Source organism: Marmota marmota, unplaced genomic scaffold, assembly GCF_001458135.2.
Source record: "Marmota marmota marmota unplaced genomic scaffold, marMar, whole genome shotgun sequence".
Taxonomy (NCBI): domain Eukaryota; kingdom Metazoa; phylum Chordata; class Mammalia; order Rodentia; family Sciuridae; genus Marmota; species Marmota marmota.
In genome coordinates this window covers 19,297,670-19,311,217 of record NW_026000101.1, presented here as the reverse complement: position 1 = coordinate 19,311,217, position 13,548 = coordinate 19,297,670, and the positions used below count along the sequence as shown (strand labels likewise).

The following is a 13,548-nucleotide window of genomic DNA, read 5'->3' as shown; positions in this document are numbered from 1 at the left end:
ACTTCTGTCTGGGGACAAGGTCTTTGTTAGCCACATTATGCAATTAAAAACAATGATGAGCTAATCATGTCTGCCAAGAGATTGACTTCGAAATTCTGAAGTTATCAATACTATCTGAACTGTAAATCTACAGCTATTATCATAAATACTGAACCTCACCTTAATATTATACCTTCATATTATGGTAGTTGAAGTCATCACAATTAGCAAGAAATTTTTTAAACACTGTCTATATTACTTTGTATATTTTTAAAATATAGTAAGGGCACTGAAAAAATTAGGAAAACATCCTGATTACTGAGGGGCATATTTACAATCCATTAGCTCAGTGCTTTGTTTCTGATAGTGGCAACATGCGGGACATTAGAGGACTAATTAATATACACTGAATTAATGACTACCCTTTCAGATGACAACCACAATATATTAGGATTAGGTTGGGAGCATAGAAGTCAAGCAAATAAGTTAGACAGAGGAATAGTGTTACTTATAACAAGAAGATAGGCAGATGGGCAGACAACACAGAGAGAAACAACTGGCACCTTCCATATCAAGGATATTAACTAGGTTTCCTCAGAAATTTACACAAAGATTATGTGGTAACCTGAATGGCTAAAATTTTAAAAACTGATAATACTAAGGGTTGGCAAAGATGTGGAACAACTGAATAGCCATGCTCTGTGTTAACTAGTTAGCTACTTTGGGAAAGCAACCATATCTAAAGCTGAAGAGATGCATAACTATGACCCAGAAATTTATCTTTGAGGCATATATGCAACAAAAGTGCCTATTTCATGAAAAGACAAACACTACTCACAATAGTCCAAAACTGAAAACAATCCAAGTATCCATCAATAGTAGCATGGGTAAATAAATTGTAATTTAAACAATGAAAATGAAGGAACTATTGATATGTGACACAAAATATATGAATCTCACAAACATAATGTTGAGCAAAAAAATGCCAAAACAAGGAGTACTTACAGAAAAAAAGTAACAGAAACTTGCCAAGACACAGAAGAGCTTAAAGCAAAAGGAAAAGTCAGAAAAACTGATAGTGATGATTAATTTTTTGTTATTTATTTATTTATTAGTTGTCGTTGGACACAATACCTTTTATTTTATTTATTTATTTTTATGTGGATGTTGAGGATTGAATCCAGGGCCTCACACATGCTAGGCAAGCGCTCTACCACTGAGCCACAACCCCAGCCCCATGATGATTAATTTTATGTCAACTTCTCCAGGCCACAATAGTTTGTGACACATCATTCTAGATGTTCTGGGATGGCATTGTTTTTTTTTTTGTTTGTTTGTTTTTGTTTTTGTTTTTTTTTAGATAAGATTAACATTTTAAAAAGCATATTTAAGTTAAGACACCAGAATACAGGAATGGCTCCCTAAATAATTATTATGAGAAATGGACAGATCATTTACAACAAATGACTCTTAAATTATTCTGTAGCTGTATATGTCAATATGATGCTTTCTCTCATCCTGAAATTTTATAAACCCAGTAGTACAGTAGATTTCAGTCTCTCATAAGACATCTTGTGCTGATGGAGATAGGCCATTTGTTGTATCAATGTCCAAGGCAAAGGAAAACCTGAGACACAAAGGGACTTCGAGTGCACTGGTAATAGGATTCAAGCCTCAAATGCTCTCAGAAAGTCCACACTTAAACCAACACCAGAACAAAAATAATGATTTTTTTAAAATTCTCCACATCCCTTTTAAGAAGAAGTTGTATGATATGAATGATTGACTTCTAAAGTGGTGTACCAGAGGAGGAGGGGGAGAGAAAGAAGAGAAAGAAAGCATAGCATTACAAACATGTATTTTTTAGAAACTCCTTGAATCTAGCTTAAAATGCTACTGGACTCCACTTTATCTGCTTCCCGAACCTGACAGGGTTTCTGTGATGCTTAATTTTCTGTGTCAACTTGGCTAGGCCACAGTACCCAGATATTCAGTCAAATCCATACGGATGTTGTGTGAATATATTTTTGGATAAGATTAACATTTTAATCAGTGAGTTTTGATTAAAGCAGATTACACTCCATAATGTGGGCAGGCCTCATCCATTTGGTCAAAGGACTTAAGAGAAAAAGACTGACCTCTCCTTAAGAAGAAATTCTATCAGTGGACAGCCTCTGAACTTGAACAGGCCTCAAAACTACAACCCTTCCCTGGGTCCTAGAGATTTTGGACTTGCCACACCTCCACAATCATATGAGCCAATTCCTCAAAATAAATCTCTCAATCAACTGATAGATGACGAGATAGACAGAAAGACAGATGGACAGACAGATAGAAGCTGTTGGTTCTATTTCTGTGAAGAACAGTAACTAAACACCAATCCTATTCTATGTAAACTTCTGATTCTTTATTCATCATGGATATTTCCATTCATTTTGAGTTTTTAAAATATTGCATTAAAATATTATTTATCTGGGCTGGAGCTGTGGCTCAGTGGCAGAGCGCTCGCCTCGCATGTGTGAGGCACTGGGTTCAATCCTCAGCACCACATAAAAATAAGTAAAATAAAGGTATTATGTCCAACTACAACCAGAAAAATATTTTTAAAAATATTATTTATCTAATTACCAAGGTTATTTTGTTCTTGGCACTCCCTTGAATTTTGCACCTGAGGTTCATGCTCACTTGTCTCACTTTCATCCCATCTCTTCATTTATATGAAGTTTGATGACAGACAGAACTAATCCATGCTGCTAAAAGTAGTCAAGATAATGGCTACTTGGCAGTGAGTTTGGGGAGTAGAGTCAATAAGGGGCACAGAGGGCATTCTGGGATGCCAAAATGTTCTTTCTGATCTACATGCTGGTTAAATGGACATGCTCTCTTTGTGTAAATTCATTCAAATATACACTAGTGATTTGTGCTCATTTCTCTATGCACATGATACGTCAATAAAAATTAATGTAAAAATTAGTGTAACCTCATGCTGCTCTGTACACCTGTGTCATCTCTTCCAAATTAGTAATAAAAACTTTAAAAAAAAAACAATTTCTATTTTATCTCTATCTTATTTCTATTAAAAAAAAATACCTTATTCTGCCTAAGATTTTCCTAAGGAAGGAAAAAAACACTCAAGTTAACTCCAAACAAAGAAACATTCTTTTAAGGATAGTAAAATGATTCTCACCAGTCTTAAGGGCAGGAAGTATTGCTGGCCTTCAGTGGGAATCTACATATCAATATCTTCAAAGAACATGCAATAAATGGAACTCTTCTTCTCCAGGTGTTGCTGAAGACATTGAGAAATGAAGCAAGGGAGCTGCCTGTGGAGGCCAAAACACAGCCTTTCTTATTGAGGGGGTTCAAGCTGGAAGATGTGACTCTCAGTCTCCTGGCTGAGAATGCTTGCTAATTCTGACCTCATCAGCTGTCTCTCAGGCAGAAGTTTCTCAATATTTCTGCTCTGCGATGATTTCCTTCCTATTTTCCAGGGTTGTGGTGGAATTAATCTTAAAATGTGAATTTATACAAATCTCTAATCCCATCTCTCAATGTTGGAGTCTGAGGAGATGGAGGCATATGTGCGTGGTCTGCCATCTTGAGCTAATCTGCAACTTCATTTTTCATGACTGTATAATATCTGAGTGTTGCCCGAAAATAATGCATACAACCAATTCCTATTTTTCCATAATAAAATGAAGCTTATAAATAATATCCTTGTATGGAAATCAAGGCAGATGACTGTTTCTGAAAAAAATCTTTTTTTAAATCTTTTAATGCTTTAAATAGTTTAGTGAAATAATAAAATGAGTTAATTTTGTCTGTATTTTCATAACATACATATTATGCTAAGGTCAAATATGTCACTGTAACAACATGCTTAGCCACCTAAACAGAAAATCAGATCATGGTCAAAGGACACAGGGTTCAGTTACATAGGAAGAATAAGTTCAAGAGATCTATTGTACATCATGATTACAGTCAGTAATATACTATATACTGGAAAAGATATATCATTAATAAGAGTAGATTTTCAGAGCTCTCACTGCAAAAAAAAGCGATTAGTATGTAACACATTAAATAGATTGAGTTAAACATTCCACAATGTATACATATATTAAAACATTATGTTGCATGTCATAAATATATACAATTTTTACTTGCCAAAAACAAATGTTGCAGGCATGATAGCACATGTCTGTAATCTCAGCCACTTGGGAGGCTGAGGCAGGAGGATCCCAAGTTTGAGGCCAGCCTGGACAACTTAGTAAAAACCTGTCTCAAAATTTAAAAAAAAATTTTTTTGAAAGAACTGGGGATGTAGCTCAGTGGTACTCACCTAGCATACACAAGGCCCTGGTGGCAATCTAAACAAAACAAATAAAAAAGGTTAAAAGAATGTTTGGGGATAGGGTGTAGCTCAGGAGTAGAGCACGTGCCTAGCATGCATGAGGCCCAATGACACAGAAAATAAAAAAATGTTTAAAAAAAGAAAACCAGATTCATCTATTTGGGGGTGTTTTAGTCAGCATTTTTGCTGCTGTGACCAAAGGACCTGACAAGAACAATTAGAGGAAAAGTTTACTTGAGGGCTCATGTTTTCAGAGGTCTTAGTCCATAGATGGCCAACTCCATTCCCCAGGGCTCAAGGTGAGGCAGGACATCATACATAAGAGGGTGGCAACTGGGAGCACAGAAGAGGAAAGCAATTGGGAGCACAGTACCAGGAAGCAGAGAGACAGAGCTATGAGCTAAGATCAAGAAGAACAAAATATATACCCCAAAGGCATGCCCCCAGGGCCCCCCTCCTCCAGCCACACCCTACCTACTACCCTTTTTTAATCTCTATCAAGGGGTTGATGCATTGATTAGAGACTATCATAACCCAATCATTTTACCTTCGAACTTTCTTGCATTGTCTTACACATGAGCTTTTGAGGGACAACTCATATCTAAACCTTAACAGGGGGTCAAACCACATCAGAATTCTCTCACTCTTCATGATTCCTAAAAGCCTATTTTCTTCCCCTTTCTTTATTCCTGTATCAAACATTTTGTAAGTCAAAAAAGGAACAATGTAAGGAAAGATCTAAGATGTTAACCGGCTCAGTCCTGGAGAGCAAGTGGAACTTTGGCCAGAATCACTCATAACTAACAAATTTTTATCTTCAGAGCCATTAAGCTGACACTTTTAACTTGCACCAGTTTTATATTCTTTAACTGAAGATTTGTGAAAATTCTAGGCTTTTTCTGCACTCTGTGCTGTGCTTGCACAATCTAATGAACTCCAAGGAGCTGCAAGAGAGTTTTAAAAATGTTAATTCAGCACTGGGAAAAAAAACCTGAAGCTACTTTACCTCCCTGGAGGCCCCAGTGAAATATTTCAGTAGAGATCCTAGTCACCTCCCAAGAGGAGATAAGATGGGAGGCAGCTGTCAGGTACACAGGAGGCTCTCAACAAATATTTGTAAATACATGAATTATAGCCATAGCCAGGAAGAAAAAAATCAAGACCCCACCCGGTACCTCAAAACCATCATGTTTAAACCAAAATTAGGAAATTAGTATACTTATTATTTTCTGAACTCTCCAAAGTTTTTAATATAAACTTGGGAGGACAAGGTCAACATGAAAATTTACTTGCTGTCCTTCAATTTTCATCTTTTCTCAATTCATTCCATATCCTTTGCCCTACTGCAAGACTGTGTTGAAATGAGGAAGTGGGGGGCCAGGTAAACTGACAGAAAAGGTAAAGTAAGGAAAACATGGATTTGTTATTTGTCTTTCAAGTCTTCATATATTAGTCATTCGACTACTTTTTATTGAGTGTTTACTTTGTGTAAAAGATCATTTTTCATAAAATAAGTATGGAAATTTTGAAAAATTCATAAATATGTAAAGAAAATGATAATAATTACACAATGTTTCACCATCTAGAAATGATAATTGCTAATATTTTGAGGTTATTTCAGTCTTTTTCCTATTATAGTCTCCTTAGTAAACAGAGTCCTATTATTTATAGAATTTTCTATTGTTGGGTTTTTTCATTTCATATTATATTGAGATTATTTTCCTGAATCATTTTCTAAAAATCTTTAAAATATACTCGTTGGCTGCATGCTATTTCCTCAACTAAATTACGTTAGTCTTTCCAATGACTGTACTATACTATATGTAATCTTTCCTCTGCTGTTGGACATTTCAAAGTTTTCTGCTTGTGGCATTGTATATTACTGCTTTTTTACATACATAAACATTTTTTGTATCACTGATTATTCTCACAGGAAAGATTGCTAGATTAATAATGTGTAGGCCAAGCGGATCATGATAAGCCCTACAGCTCAGCACAATCCACTGGAATGTTCTTTGGTGAGGAAATGTTTTATATCCGCATCATCCAATATGATAGCCAATGGCCACATGTGGAGTACCTGAAATGTGGAGAGTACACAGAGAAACTGGATTTTTAAAATTTAATTTTAATTAATTTAAACAGTCTCACAAGGCTAATGGTTAAGATACTAAACAGAACATCCTGTGCTTATCTGAAGTCTTATTTACCTGACTTTTGAGGACTTCCATAAAGTGATTCCCCCATTCTGATTCCATGGTCCTGACTTCAATAACACTCAGAGCACTTGTGTGGGTCTGGAGAGTCTGAGGTAGACAATGAGGATTTTGGTTAAGTCTCAAAAACTGTTCCCTGCTATCACATTAGGTTGTCTCAACAGACATGAGGCCATACTGAGGGCAAGATTTTATAAGCCTCATGAAAATAATATTTATGTTTATGTGGTGAACCTAGAGAAACACTTTTGCTTCCAGAAGGCTGGATGTGACCCTTCCTACTCAGACATCATGGTCCCAACTGTGTGCCTTTGATGAAGCAGGTGAGGAGGACTTCTCTCTATACCTTGAGGTAAAAAACTGACTGATATTCCTAGCCAATGCCTGGGTTGATTCTTTCCAATACATATACCTATTATTGACATTTTAAAATATAATAATCATGTAAAAGGCATGAAATTTTCAAGGTTCTTGATGTGTCTTAATGGATTTCTTCCAATCAAAAAGTATATCAATACATTCTCACCACTGTATATGTGAGTGCTCACCTTGGTGTACTACTCCCCAGCACTGGTATTATTATTTTTTTTATTTTTTAGTTATAGGTGGACACAATATCTTTATTTTATATTTAATGTGGTGCTGAGGATTGAACCCAGTGCCTCACGCATGTTAGGCAAGTGCTCTACCTCTGAACCACAACCCCAGCCTCTGCTATTATTTTTATATTTATAAACTTAATGGGTTAAAATGGCATGTCATTGTCATTTAAATTTGTATTTCTTATATCTCTACACACAAAATATAATCAGGGCTCTCATATTTTTAAGTTTTCTCTTGACCGCCTACACCCAACTGTGGTTATCTTCTTATTTCCTGGTTCTTCTTAACAGAAAACCCCTTTGATTTATCTCTGCTCTCTGCCTCCAATTTTTCTTTTCCCTTTCTCCTCTTCAACTCATTTCAAGCATTCCTCCCCACCACTCTGCCAGAACTGGTGACCAGTGACCTCCATGTTCCTAAATCCAGTCAGTGGTCACTTTTTAGTTCCTGATCTATTTGACCTATCATCCGAATTGATACATCACTCTTGAAATACTTTCTTCCTTTGACTCTTTGGATGTCTCTTCATTTTTTTCACCTCACTGGCCAAATCTTCATGGTCTCTTTTGCTGGTTCTTCCTTATCTCCCATCATCAGAATGGTTTTGTTTGTTTTAAAATGCTGATGTATTTATTGTATACAACCCATAGAGATATGAAAAATTATGCTCTATATGTGTAATATGAATTGTAATGCATTCTGCTGTCATATAAAACAAATTAGATTTTTTAAAATGCTGATGTATATATTTAATGTATATAACTCAACATTTGGGGATAGGGAAATGCTCGTGAAACCATCACCATCACCAAAGCCATACATATATCCATCACTTGTCAAAGTTTCCTTTCATCCCATAATGTGTTCATTCATTATATGTGTGGTAAGATCAGTTAACATAAGCTCTACCCTCCTAAAAAGTTTCAATTATACAGCATTGATAGCCATAGGTACTATGATGTACCGTAGATTCCAAAATTGATATATCTTATATTCTGCAACTTTGTACCTTTTGACCATCACCTCTTCATTTTTGTTTGTATGTGGTGCTGAGGATCGAACCCGGGCCGCTGGCATGCCAGGTGAGCGCACTACTGATTGAGCCACATTCCCAGCCCCATCACCTCTTCATTTTTTCCTTCTTCCAGATTCTGTCAATTACCATGCTGATAGTTGCTTCTTTGAGTTTGACTGTTTTGGATTCCATATATAAAATCATACAGTATTTGTATTTCGGTGATTGTCTTATCTCTCACTTAGCATAATGTCCTTCAGGTGGTTCACCCATGATTTTTTAAATGACAGAATTTCCCTTTTATTTAAGGCCAAATGATATTCCATTATGTACATATGTCACATTTTCTCTATTCATTCATCGGTCAATTAACATTTAAATGACAATGAACATCTTGGCTATTGAAATAATGCTGCACTGAACATAAGAGTGCAGGTAGCTTTTCAAGTTCATAAATACAATTCCCTTGGAAAAACAGAAGCAGAATTGCTAGATCATATGGTAGTTCTATTTTTACTTTTGTGAGGAAACTTCATACTGTTTTCCTTGATGGCTACACCAACTTACATTCCCACAAGCAGTGTACCAGAGCTCCCTTTTCTCCACATCCTTCCCAACACTTGGTATCCTTCATCTTTTTCATCGTAGCCTTTCTAACTGAAGTAAGGTGATACTTCATCATGGTATTAATTTGCATTTCCCAGATGACTAGTGATGCTGAGCATTTTTTATATACCTGTTTGCCATTTGTATGTCTTCTGAGAAAAGTCTATGTAGGCGCTTTGTCTATTTTTAAATTGAGTTATTTGTTTTCTTGCTATTCAGTCATTTGAATTTCTTATATATTTTGGATATTAACTCCTTATCAGATATGTGGTGTGTGGATATTTTCTTCCATTCTGTAGGTTGTCTCTTCACTCTGTTGAATGTTTCTCTTTGGCAGGCATAAGCTTTTTAGTTTGATGTGATTTCATTCATCTATTTTTGTTGTTGTTGTTGCCATGATTTAGATCATGAGCTTTTACCCTAAGTTTTCCTCAGGAACTTGTTTCTAGTCTTACTTGAAATCTTTAATCTATTTTGTATATGGTATATTTGTATATGGTATGAGATAAGGGTCTAATTCCACTCTTTTTTCAAACATGATTTATTGAAGAGACTATCCTTTCTCCATTCTGCATTCTTGGCATCCTTGTTCAAATAAGTTGACTATCTGTGGATGTGTTTATTTCTGGGCTCTCTATTCTGTTCCTTTGGTCTATATGTCTGTTTTATGCCATTACCACGCTGTTTTGATTACAATAGCTTTGTAATGTTATTTGAAATCAGGAAGTATGATACCTTCCGCTTTGTTCTCTATAAAGATTGTTTTGATTATTTGGGGCTTTTTATGGTTCCATATGAAACAATATCCCATATGAAGCAATATTGATTTCTATTTCTGTGAAAAATGTCATTAAAATTTTGATAGAGATTGCATTGAATCTGTAGATTCCTTTGAGTAGCATTGACATTTTTATGATATTAACTCTTTTTGCCCATAAACAAGGGATATCTTTCTATTTATTTGCATATCCTTCAATTTTTTTCATCAATGTTTTATAGTTTTAAGTAGAGAAATCTTTCACCTCCTTGGTCAAATTTATTCCTAAGTATTTTATTTGTTTTGATGCTATTATACATGGGTTTGTTTTATTTCTTTTTCAAATAGTTCATTGTTAGTGTATAGCAATGTACTTGGTTTTTGTATGTGATTTTGTATCCTGAAACTTTATGAATTCATGTATTAGTTTTAGCAGTTTTTATGTAGCCTGTAGGGTTATCTATATATAATTTGTGTCACCTGCAAATAGAGAAAATTTAACTTAATTCTTTCTGATTTGAATGTCTTTTGTTTCTTTCTTTTGACTTTTTGTTCAGGCTATTTTGGTACTCTCAAATAGAAATGATGAGAGTGGGCATCTTTATTTTATCCCTTCTCTTAGAAGAAAAGCTTTTAATTTTCACCATTAAGTATGATGTCAGTTACAAGTTAGTCATACATGGCCTTTATTATATTGAGGGACATTGCTCTTAGAATTAGTTTGTTGAGAGTTTTAATTCTGAAAGGATATCAAATTTTGCCACATGGTTTTTCTGTATATGTTTAGATGATAATATAAATTTTATTGTTCATTGTTAATTGCTGTATCACTTGTATTATGTTTCATTTGGAAAAACATTCTGTGTCACAAGAATAATCTAACTTGATTGTGGTGTATGATCCTTTTAATGTGCTATTGAATTCAGTTTGTATTTTGTTGAGAATGTCTCCATCTTATTCATCAAGAACATTGGTCTATAGTTTTCTTTTCCTCTAGCAACTTTATATGGCTTTGATATTAGGTAATGTTGGCCTTTTAAAATGAACTTGAAATAGTTCTTTCCTCCTTAATTTTTGGGACAATTTTAAGAAGGATTAGCACTAACTGTTATTTAAATGTTTGATAGAATTCAACAGAGAATACATCAAATCCTGCTTTTCTTTGTGGGGGCTTTTTGATTACAGATTTCAATCCTCCTGCTCATTACAGATCTGTTCAAATTTCCTATTTCTCAATGATTCAATCCCGGTAAGTTGTATGTTTGTAGAAATGTATCCATTTACTTTGGGTTATCTAATTGTTGATAGACTATTGTTCAGAATAGTCTCTTATAATCCTTTGTGGTTTTGTAGTAACAGGATTTTTTGCATTTTTTTAAAACAAAATTTAAATTTGTTTTAATTAGTTATACATGACCGTAGAATGCATTTATGCACTTTGATATATCATACATAGATGGGATATAATTTCTCATTTTTCTGAGTGTACATGTTGTAGAATCATACTGGTCATGCAGTCACATATATACATACAGTAATAATGTCTGTTTCATTCTACTATCTTTCCTATCCCCACATCCCCTCTCCTACCCTCCCATCACTTCCCTCTACCTAATCTGAGATAATACTATTCTTCCCTAGTGTCCCCCGCCTTATTGTAAATTAGCATCCGCATATTGGAGAAAATATTTGGCCTTTGGTTTTGTGGGATTGGCTTATTTCGCTTAGCATGATATTCTCCAACTCCAACCATTTACTGGCAAATTCCATAATTTTACTCTTCTTTAAAGCTGAGTAATATTCCATTGAGTATATATACCACATTTTCTTTATCCATTCATCTATTGAGGGACACCTAGGTTGGTTCCATAGTCTAGGTATTATGAATCAAGCTGCTATTAAGCATTCCTATGGCTTCGTCACTATAGTATGCTGATTTTAAGTCTTTGGGGTATAAACCAAGGAGTGGGATAGCTGGGTCAAATGGTGGTTACATTCCCAACTTTCTGAAAAATCTCCATACTGCTTTCCATAATGGTTGCATCAATTTGCAGTCCCACCAGCAATGTATGAGTGTACCTTTTTCACCACATCTTGGCCAACATTTATTGCCTGTATTCTTGATGATTGCCATTCTGACAGGAGTGAGATGAAATCTTAGAGTAGTTTTGATTTGCATTTCTCTAAAATGGTAGAGATGTTGAACACTTTTTCATATATTTGTTGATCAATAGTATCAGTTTTAATGTTTCCCTTTTTAAAATATTTTTTAGTTATCAATGGACTTTATTTATTTATATGTGGTGCTGAGACTCAAAGCCAGTGCCTCACACATGCTAGGCAAGCGCTCTACCACTGAGCCACAATCTCAGCCCTAATGTTTCATTTTTATTGATAATTTTATCATCTTCTCTTTATTTTATTACTTAGTCTCTCAGAGTTTGTCAATTCTGTTTGTCTTTTTCTTTTAAATCCAATTCTTATTCTGCTTATCTTTTCCATTGTTTTTGTAGTCTCTATTTCATTTATTTCTACTCTTTATTATTTCTTTCTTTCTGCTAGCTTTGGACTTTTTATCATTCTTCAATGTATGAAGATGTTTACTCAAGATCTCTCTTTTTCCTTAGTATAGGCATTAATCTATAAACTTTCTCCTGAGAATTGTTTTTGCTACATCTCATAAGTTTTAGTGTGGTCTGCTTCCATTTTTGTTTCTCTCAAAATGCTTTTAGATTTGCTTTTGATTTCTTTTTGACTCACTGATTTCTCAAGAACATGTTGTTCAATTTCCATGTAATTGTGGATTTTACAATTTTTCTCCCGATATTGATTCCTAGTTTCATATTATAGTAGTTGGAAAAGATTCTTGATTTCAGTCTTATTAAATTTATTAAGACATGTGGCCCAACATACTTTCTATCATGGAGAATACTCCATGGGCACTTGAGAAAAATGTATAGTCTGTTGCTGTTGTGTGGAATGTTTTGGTTATGTCTCTTTGGTCCATTTGGTCTATAATATTATTAAAGCTGTTGCTTCTTTATTGACTTGCTGTCTGGATGAGCTTTCCATTGTTGAAATTGGGGTATCAAAGACTCCTATTATTTTTGTACTGTTGCCTTTCTCCTTTCATTTCTGGCAATATTTGCTTTACATATTTAGATGTTCTGATATTGGATACATATGTATTTATGATACCCTCTTGATAAATTGACCCCTTTATCATTATGATGACCTTTTTGCCTCATATGACAACTTTTGAATTGAACTCTATTTTGTCTGATATAGATACAATCATTCTTGTTCTCTTTTAGTTACCATTTGCATAAAATGTCTTTTATATCCCCCTTTGATTTCAGCCTGTGTGTATCCTGAATGCTACAGTGAGTCTTTTATAGGCATCTTCCATTTAGCTGAATCTTCCATTTAGCCACTCTGTTATGCCTTTTGATTAGAGAATTTAATTGATTTACTCTTAAAGTAATTACTTTGTTATTGCTTTTGAAATTTTGTGATTACCATAGTTAGAACAGCTTATTTTAAGCCAATAACAAATTTGATCACATATAAAAATTATGGATTCAGCCATAGAACAGGTAATTTCAGGCTGCCATTCGCCTGCGGCTTGCGGAAAGACTGCTCGGGCTCAGTGCCTGGGTGCTTCTTAGAGCCTGCTCTTATAGGAGCGTGCACTGAGCGCGGGGCGGCCGAGTTCTGGCTCCCGGAACTGCCCTGGCCCAGGGCTGGGGAGCCCGCAGAGGCTGCTTCTTGGAGCCTGCTCTTATCAGAGCATACACCGAGCACGGAGTGGCCGAGTTCCGGCTCCCGGAACTGCCCTGGCCCAGGGCTAGGAGCCCGCGGAAACTGCTTCTCGGTCCAGGTCCTGCTGAGGGCCGGTCAGGACTCACCCGTTGCTTTGGTTGCCCGGCAAGGGGAACGAAATGCTGCCATTCGCATAGGATACCAACATGGCAGAGATCTGATGTCATCAGAAAGCGGCGGAGGAGAGAACTTCATCAAT

General features: G+C 35.4%; 1 long non-coding RNA gene across 1 annotated transcript in view; it reads right to left on the bottom strand.

Moving 5' to 3' along the window:
• LOC125610708 overlaps positions 1-13,548 on the bottom strand; it is a 45,018-nt gene that overhangs the window by 15,512 nt on the left and 15,958 nt on the right. Inside the window, exon 3 of the long non-coding RNA XR_007340709.1 lies at positions 3,167-3,302. This is a non-coding gene — a long non-coding RNA (uncharacterized LOC125610708). The remainder of the gene's footprint in view (positions 1-3,166; positions 3,303-13,548) is intronic.